Below are 8,252 nucleotides of genomic sequence, written 5' to 3'. Positions count from 1 at the left end.
TTCATTTATGGGCATATCTTTTGGTCTATCACAAAAACATTCAAAGGCATATTGCGTTCTGGTAAAACACTTCTATCGCATAAATCACATCCAGGACTTGTGTCTGTATCACTATCAGATTCTATACAATTTCTTGCACACGAACGTTTCACTGGTAATGAACATCACTGCCACTATCATCGTCCGTTTTCAATTTCCCCATTTTCATCAAAATTTGATTTCAACAGATTATTCTTTGAATCGTCCTGCACAACTCTCCATCTGAACTTTGTTGTCTTTCATATTGCAAATATGCTGGTCTGAGTGTGTATCATTTTTACATGTATTTGTATCAAGTCCTTGGTCACCTGCATTCATCGATATCTTTGTATCCTGCTTCTCATTCTTTACTGCTAATTCTATTCCTTCATCTTTGTCAAATCTAATCTCCGATTTATCAGAAGAGTGATTTCCATCAGTACCTTTTTTCCCTTTGGAAGACTGACCTTTCTTGTTCCTTGCTCGACCTTTCTTGTTCTTTGCTTCTTTTTTCTTGCCACCAGCATGAACTCTGTACTTTCGCAAATCCTTGATCTGTTCAAAAAGATTACAAGTACATACATCGATATCAACACATGTATCTGTTCTAGATTGAGTTGGCAAATTGCTTGCTATGTCTGCCCAGGATCGTGTTTGTGCTGTTTCACTTTGCACACACATGTCATTATACAACTTCATTGCATGTGGGGACTGCACACTGTAGGCATATAAACCTAAAAGAGTTTCTGTGTAAGATTGAACACTGATATCTTTTTTCTCGGATTTCACCTTCTTTTCTTTACAATCAACTTTCTTTCGGTCTTCCTTTTTTTTTCTGCTATGGCTTTCATAGAATGTCTTCATTGCTTTGCCGATGTAAGTTACCCAGGTTCTAAGACTTTGCCATTCACCGATTTTCTTCTGATTTTCCTGTCTGTTTGATGATCATCTATTGATTTGGGATACAATTTTCTTGATTTTAGTTTCTCCACCCATTTCGTCTTCCTTGATTTCACAATTAACCCAGTCATCCTCAAATTTTTCATTTTGCATCTCTTCGTGTTCTATTTGGGATGAATTTTCCATAGCCAAAGGATTATGTCTATCAGACTCATTTGTTTTCCTGTCAGTTATATGATTTGTGTTCCTCTCAATCGATTGGTTTTCTTTCCCTTTTTACCATACCTCTTCTTTGATCTGCCACATTTTCTTTTGTTGGTCGTACTTGATAGGGTCCTTGATTGGTTCAAATCCAAGTAACAGTGTTCATCATGATCACCAAGAAGTTCGTATCTATTGAAATGAGAAGGGATGCATACTTGATCAAACATGCGATGAGCCATGTTGTTATTTCCACAAAATGAACAATCCAGATCAATGTCAGGTCACTCAGTCTGTCTTCACAAGGGAATCCCATACATGTCACATGAAAATGCTTACTACAACAGTCACATCTTGCATCACTTTCATTTTCTTTGATTTCATTGTTACAGATACAGCATTCATTAAGCTTTGGGTTGGTCACCAATGCACAACTAGTCAGTATATCATGATTTCATCAAGTGTTTTCTTAAATTCAATTGTATCCATCATGGTAAATTTTGCTTATATACTTGCAACAGTTCTGGTTAATAATTACAAGTCTACAATTAACGGTTCTGTAACTTTGATATATAATGTTCTGTATATATTCCTTACTCCAATAGTCTTTTATTTAAATATTCCTATTGTGAATTATGAAAAACTAATCCTTACTGATATTAAACTCTATGGTATTTCAATAGCCTAGCTTTATATACACTAGCTTGTACTGTGTTAAGGAGCTATAATGTTTTTGTCTCAAGATGGCGTTTTTTATTAAAATTATGAGTAGGTCATTAATAGCCTAAATGTATTGTAGGCCTATATAAGTTCCAAATTGCTATTTCTTTGTTACTCTCTCTCTGCAAACAGGTTCACTTTATATCCTGACCAAAATATCTTTCTTATTCTCTCTCAAATCAATCAACCTCACTTATATTTTTAAAACTATATATATATCCTGACCCAATCTTCTTTCTTACTCTCTCTGCAATCAAGCTTACTTTTATTTTTAAAATTCTGAACACTATATATCGAAGGATTTCTTTCCTTTTCTCTTTACAATCAACCACGCTCACTTTTCTAGGACTCTATATATTGACACAAATTTTTTGTGATTATGGTCTTATCAAGTTCTAGGAATTAGAATTAAATTGCTTTCTCGCTGTTGTTCTTCTTTTTATTTCAGTTTGCTTTTAATTCCTTTTAGAAACTGCCAATAATTTCTTTCTAATTTACAGTAATTATGTCTTCTAAAATGGCAATACAGTCTTTCAAACTTGCAATATTGCCTTCTTCACACTATTTTGTTCAATCTTCTTTATTCTTTGCTGTGTATACGCTCTTTTTACTTTCCCAAGATTACTAATACTACTGTTTTTGAATTCTAATAGAGGTCTTATCAAGTTCTAGGAATTAGAATTAGATTGCTTTTTCTCTATTGTTCTTCTTTTTATTTCACTTTGCTTTTAATTCCTTCTAGAAACTGCCAAGATTTTGTTTCTAATTGACAGCAATTTTGTCTTCTAAAATCGTAATACAGTCCTTAAAACTTCCAATATTATCTTCAACGACTACTTTCCAATCTACTTTACTCTTTAAAATGTATACCTCTTTTTTTCTTTCCAAGATTTACAATATTACTGCTTTCAACTGTAATTATGGTCTTATCAAGTTCCAGGAATTAGAATTAAATTCCTGTTCCTCTATTATTCTTCTTTTATTATTTCAGTTTACTTTTAATTCCTTCTAGAAACTGCTAATAATTTCTTTGTAATTGACAATAATTATGTCTTCTAAATGGCAATACAGTCCTTCGAACTTCCAATATTTATCTTGAACGACTACTTTTCCAATCTACTTTACTCTTTAAAATGTATACCTCTCTTTTTTTCTTTCCCAAGATTTACAATATTACTGCTTTCAACTGTAAGTATGGTCTTATCAAGTTCCAGGAATTAGAGTTTAGATTCCTTTCCCTCTACTGTTCTTCTTTTTATTTCAGTTTACTTTTAATTCCTTCTAGAAACTGCCAATAATTTCTTTATAATTGACAATAATTATGTCTTCTAAAAATGGCAATACAATCTTTAGAATTATTCTGTTCCAGTTTTGATTCGATTCAAGATTTCCAGATTCAAGTTTCATTCAGTATGTTTCAGATTCAAGGTTCAAGATAGTTCAAGTTCAAGTGCTAGTTCAAGTGTAAGTTCAAGAGCAAGTTCAAGTGCAAGTTCTTTGGAGAGTTCAAGATAGTTCAAAATAGTTCAAGATAGTTCAAAATAGTTCAAGATAGTTCAAGATAGTTCAAGTGCAAGTTCAAGTTCAAGTGCTAGTTCAAGTGCAAGTGCTAGTTCAAGTGTAAGTTCAAGTGCAAGTGTAAGTTCAAGTGCAAGTGTAAGTTCAAGTGCAAGTTTAAGTGCAAGTTCTTTGGAGAGTTCTTTGGAGAGTTCTTTGGAGAGTTCTTTTTGGACAGTTCTTTGGAGAGTTCTTTGGAGAGTTCTTTGGAGAGTTCTTTGGAGAGTTCTTTGGAGAGTTCTTTGGAGTGTACCACCCTCGGTCCTGCAAAAGACAGAAAGGAAATAAAAAAAAATTAATTAAATTCAATAGACACGTCTGGGCAATTCTTGAGAAATCATCAAGGAGCTCGTAGGATAGAACCTTGTGGTACACCATTTGTTATAGACAAAAAAATTGAGGAATTATTATTATAAACTACATATTGAGATCTATTAGAAAGATTACTTTCAAACCAAAATGACAGACAAATTTTAGTGTTGTTGTTGTAGTTTCCGAGTGGTGAGTCAACACACTGATTACTGAGCTGGGAGACATTGCCAGGCATAGCGCCATAAATCGAAACTAAAAAAAAAAAAAAAAAAAAAAAATCTCTTCGCCGCATAGGCCGCACCCCGACTTTTTGATATTTTCTCTTCCAATAATACTGCGGCCTTTACGCCGGCAAATACGGTAGTCACATTACCCAAAATTAGCCTGCTCGGCGGCCGAGCGGCGAGTTTTTAGCCAATTTTGCCCGGTCACCCGCTCGTTTTTAAGGCATCGCTCGGTCGCTGCTGAAGTTTTAGCGCGGGTTAAAATTCGGGGGGCGGCGCCTGCTCACTTTCACTCGCCGCCCAGACTACGCTCGGCGACCGGGTGGTCGCCGCCCGGACGCCGGCCTAATCGAGCGTGCACCGTCGAGCGATTTAGGTCAACAATCGAAGCCCCTAGGTCAAAGGCTGTCGAGCAGTCGCCGCCCGGTCGCCGCTGGAAGATTAGTCGGTCACTGGGCGGCGAGTCCAAAATAGGTCGGCAGCCTTTGACCTAGCGCCTTCGATTTTTGACCTAAATTGCTCGGCGGCGAACGCTCGATTAGTTCGGTGCCCGGGCGGCGAACGGCCAGGCACCGAGCGTATTTTGGAGCTCCGCCGATCACTGGCCGCCGCCGGGCAATTTCTTTAAAATCAGCCGGGGGCTGGTGGGAGACCGCCCGGCAATCGGAGGGTCACCGTCGGTCACTGCCAGGACACCGCGCGAAAAAGCTCCGCGATTTCGCCCAGTTTTTACCTAAAATCGCTCGGCGACCGGTCGCCGCCCGGACGCCGGCCTAATCGAGCGTGCACCGTCGAGCAATTAAGGTCAAAAATCGAAGCCCCTAGGTCAAAGGCTGTCGAGCAGTCGCCGCCCGGTCGCCGCTGGAAGATGAGTCGGTCACTGGGCGGCGAGTCCAAAATAGGTCGGCAGCCTTTGACCTAGCGCCTTCGATTTTTGACCTAAATTGCTCGGCGGCGAACGCTCGATTAGTTCGGTGCCCGGGCGGCGAACGGCCAGGCACCAGCGTATTTTGGAGCTCCGCCGATCACTGGCCGGCCGCCGGGCAATTTCTTTAAAAATCAGCCGGTGGCTGGTGGGAGACCGCCCGGCAATCGGAGGGTCACCGTCGGTCACTGCCGGGACATCGCGCGAAAAAGCTCCGCGATTTCGCCCAGTTTTTACCTAAAATCGCTCGGCGACCGGTCGCCGCCCGGACGCCGGCCTAATCGAGCGTTCACCGTCGAGCGATTTAGGTCAAAAATCGAAGCCCCTAGGTCAAAGGCTTCGAGCAGTCGCCGCCCGGTCGCCGCTGGGAGATCAGTCGGTCACCTGGCGGCGAGTCCAAAATAGGTCGGCAGCCTTTGACCCTAGCGCCTTCGATTTTTGACCTAAATTGCTCGGCGGCGAACGCTCGATTATTTCGGTGCCCGGGCGGCGAACGGCCAGGCACCGAGCGTATTTTGGAGCCCCGCCGATCACTGGCCGGCCGCCAGGCAATTTCTTTAAAATCAGCCGGTGGCTGGTGGGAGACCGCCCGGCAATCGGAGGGTCATCGGTCGGTCACTGCCGGGACACCGCGCGAAAAAGCTCCGCGAATTCGCCCAGTTTTTACCTAAAATCGACCGGCCACCGACGGGAAATCGACAGGTCACCGCCCAGGCATCGCTGGGGCTCTACAGCCTGCTCGACTTCTCCAACAATCTATCATTTGCACTAGGTGTTTAAAACAAACAAACTTGTTCTTCTTTATCAACTCCTTACATAATTCAAGGATTCTCTTCAAATTTTGGCAACACCCAATGGAAGAGTATTGAGAATTGTCCACAAAATTATGTTACATACCTACGGAAGTGTCATAGAAAATTTCATTAAGCCATAGCTTTCCTATTCCGCGTTCAATTATGTTCCCAATTATGGAGATCTGTTTCATTCCATTGTAGCTTTATTTTAAAAACTACTTGACTTTAGCCTTCTTAAGCAGATCAACTTACTCTCTGCAACTCTCAGCAATCTTGAAAACAGTCAATAACCTGAAAGAAAAAAAGAAAAGAAAAAAACACAATGCATTTCATAAAATACCAATATGATTATATTACAAAAATAAATACAAATAGTGAGCCCTCATTCAATGCTTAAAGATACTATGTCCCTTTTGCAGCCACAATCAAATTCTGTAGAACTTTATAGGAATTATGAATATGTCATGTATGTCCTATCTGTGAAGTTTAAACGTTAGCAGTGTCCTAATATTCAAATTATGCAAAGAAACCCGTTTACTTGCTACATTAGCTTCACTGTCAGACACTATTGAGTGACTCACTAGCTTTTTTCTTCTTTGGAAATAACATACATGTACATAAAATGAGCTGTAAAGGTATATGAGCATTTGTCAACATCAATATCCCACTTCTGCTTGTAATGGCCAAAATTAAACTGATTGAATCTTTGCGCAGCATAAAATGTACGACCATTCGGTACAATGGTCTGAAAATCAGACCATTACTTACTGGCTCTATAGCTCTTAAGTCGATTTGACAACTAATAGTCGTTATTTTCCAACTTAAAGACATTTTCAAGCCCCCCTTTTTTTAGGGAAGTTCTAAATTAGTATTATCTTTCAAATGCTGTTGAAATTTAACCTTTTCATTTTGTTGGCCTGCAAATGGGACATAGTACCTTTGAAGGCAAAGACCAGTTTTGGTCATGCGATTGCATTGTGAAAAAAACGTTGTGGAATCGATCAGAAAAGGTTGCTCAGCTAGCATATAAGTATTGGTGTGATCTGGATCATCAAAATGATGAGATTTGACCCAGTCTTGGTAAAGTTACAAGCACTGTACACAGAAAGATGTATGTGGGACTACGCGACACACACAGAATAATAATTATTTAACTTTTGATTAACACAATAAGACTAACTAGATGGAACTTAGACTGCGTGCAGTCGAAAATGATGCCTCCGCTATAGAGCGATTTTACAAACCAAATCGGAAGCAATTTTTAATATTCAAGTTTGATTGTAATCCATTATCAAGTTTGATTGTAATCCATTATCAGGTTCTCAGAATATTTTGATTACAAGCTATTTCAGTTTGAGAGTAATGCCTCTGGCTACTTTGTAGTGGAGGCATGAAAATCGAGAATGATCTTATCTGTTTGGATTGAAATCAATCATATTGTGATGATAATTTTCATCCATCAAAGTCCTTAGTAACTACCGTTCCAAAGATGGTGAAAATAAACAAGACATACCTCCTCGTCCCCTTCCTCCGCCGAATTCTCCCCTTCCGCGTCCACCGCCGCCTCGTCCACCGAAACAGCGTCCTCCTCCTCCTCATCCACCAAATCCACCTGTAACAAACATTGTATGTCTAGTTAGAATCCACTGTATCGTATTTGTATAATAATTAAAATTATATTATTAAAGGTATAGACCAGTTCTGGTCATGCAATTCAATTGCATTGTGAAAAGAAACGTTGTGGAATCGATCAGAAAAGTTTGATCATCTATAAGTATTGGTGTGTACTGCAAGGTTCTGGAATCATCAAAATGATACAAATTTTGCCCAGTTTTGGTAAATTAAAAGCACTGTACACAGAAAGATGTATATGGGACTATGTGATATCTATCCAGGCCGAATCTATATTTTAACTAGATGGAATTCGACTGCGTGCAGTCGAAAATGATGCCTCCGTCATAAAGCAATTTTACAAACCAAGACAGAAGAAATTTTTCGAATTCAAATTCAATTGTAATCCATTAACAGGTTCTCAGAATATCGTGATTACAAGCTATTTTTGCATACATAATGAGCCCATGACCTTTGACCTTATGAACCAAGAATTTACTCAGTTCATTGGCTCTGCAAGTAACATACATGACCTAATTTTGTCAGGAATCCATCGGTTGGTTCTTGAGATAACGCGATCACAAGCTGTTTTTGCATACATAATGTGCGCTGTGGCCTTTGACCTTTGACCTCGTGACCCCAAAATTTAATCAATTCATCGACTCTGCAAGTAACATACATGACCTAAGTTTGGCAGCAATCCATCAATCGGTTCTTCAGATAACGCGATCACGAGCTGTTTTTGCATACATAATGAGCCCTGTGACCTTTGACCTCGTAATCCCAAAATCTAATCAGTTCATCGGCTCTGCAAGATACATACATGACCAAAGTTTGGCACAAATCCATCAATCGGTTCTTCAGATAACGCGATCACGAAAACGGGACGTACGTACGTACATACAGACGGACGGACAACCCGAAAACATAATGCCTCCGGCTACTTCGTAACGGAGGCATAACAATCAGGGTTTCATTCTCCTTTAAATG

General features: G+C 39.7%; 2 long non-coding RNA genes across 2 annotated transcripts; both read right to left on the bottom strand.

Moving 5' to 3' along the window:
- Positions 1-486: 486 nt before the first annotated feature.
- LOC115920956 lies at positions 487-1,932 on the bottom strand. Its single transcript, XR_004062631.1, has 2 exons — positions 1,204-1,932; positions 487-573 (listed from the first exon to the last, which is right to left on the bottom strand). It is a non-coding gene; the product is annotated as an uncharacterized LOC115920956 (long non-coding RNA).
- Positions 1,933-3,592: 1,660 nt separating this feature from the next.
- LOC115921470 lies at positions 3,593-7,280 on the bottom strand. Its single transcript, XR_004062884.1, has 3 exons — positions 7,165-7,280; positions 5,904-5,942; positions 3,593-3,660 (listed from the first exon to the last, which is right to left on the bottom strand). It is a non-coding gene; the product is annotated as an uncharacterized LOC115921470 (long non-coding RNA).
- Between the last annotated feature and the right edge of the window lie 972 nt (positions 7,281-8,252).

The sequence above is a fragment of the Strongylocentrotus purpuratus genome, unplaced genomic scaffold, assembly GCF_000002235.5.
Source record: "Strongylocentrotus purpuratus isolate Spur 01 unplaced genomic scaffold, Spur_5.0 spur5_scaffold_1, whole genome shotgun sequence".
In the NCBI taxonomy this organism is placed as follows: Eukaryota; Metazoa; Echinodermata; class Echinoidea; order Camarodonta; family Strongylocentrotidae; genus Strongylocentrotus; species Strongylocentrotus purpuratus.
Note: the sequence above shows the minus strand (reverse complement) of the source record. Positions and strands in the feature narration are given on the sequence as shown.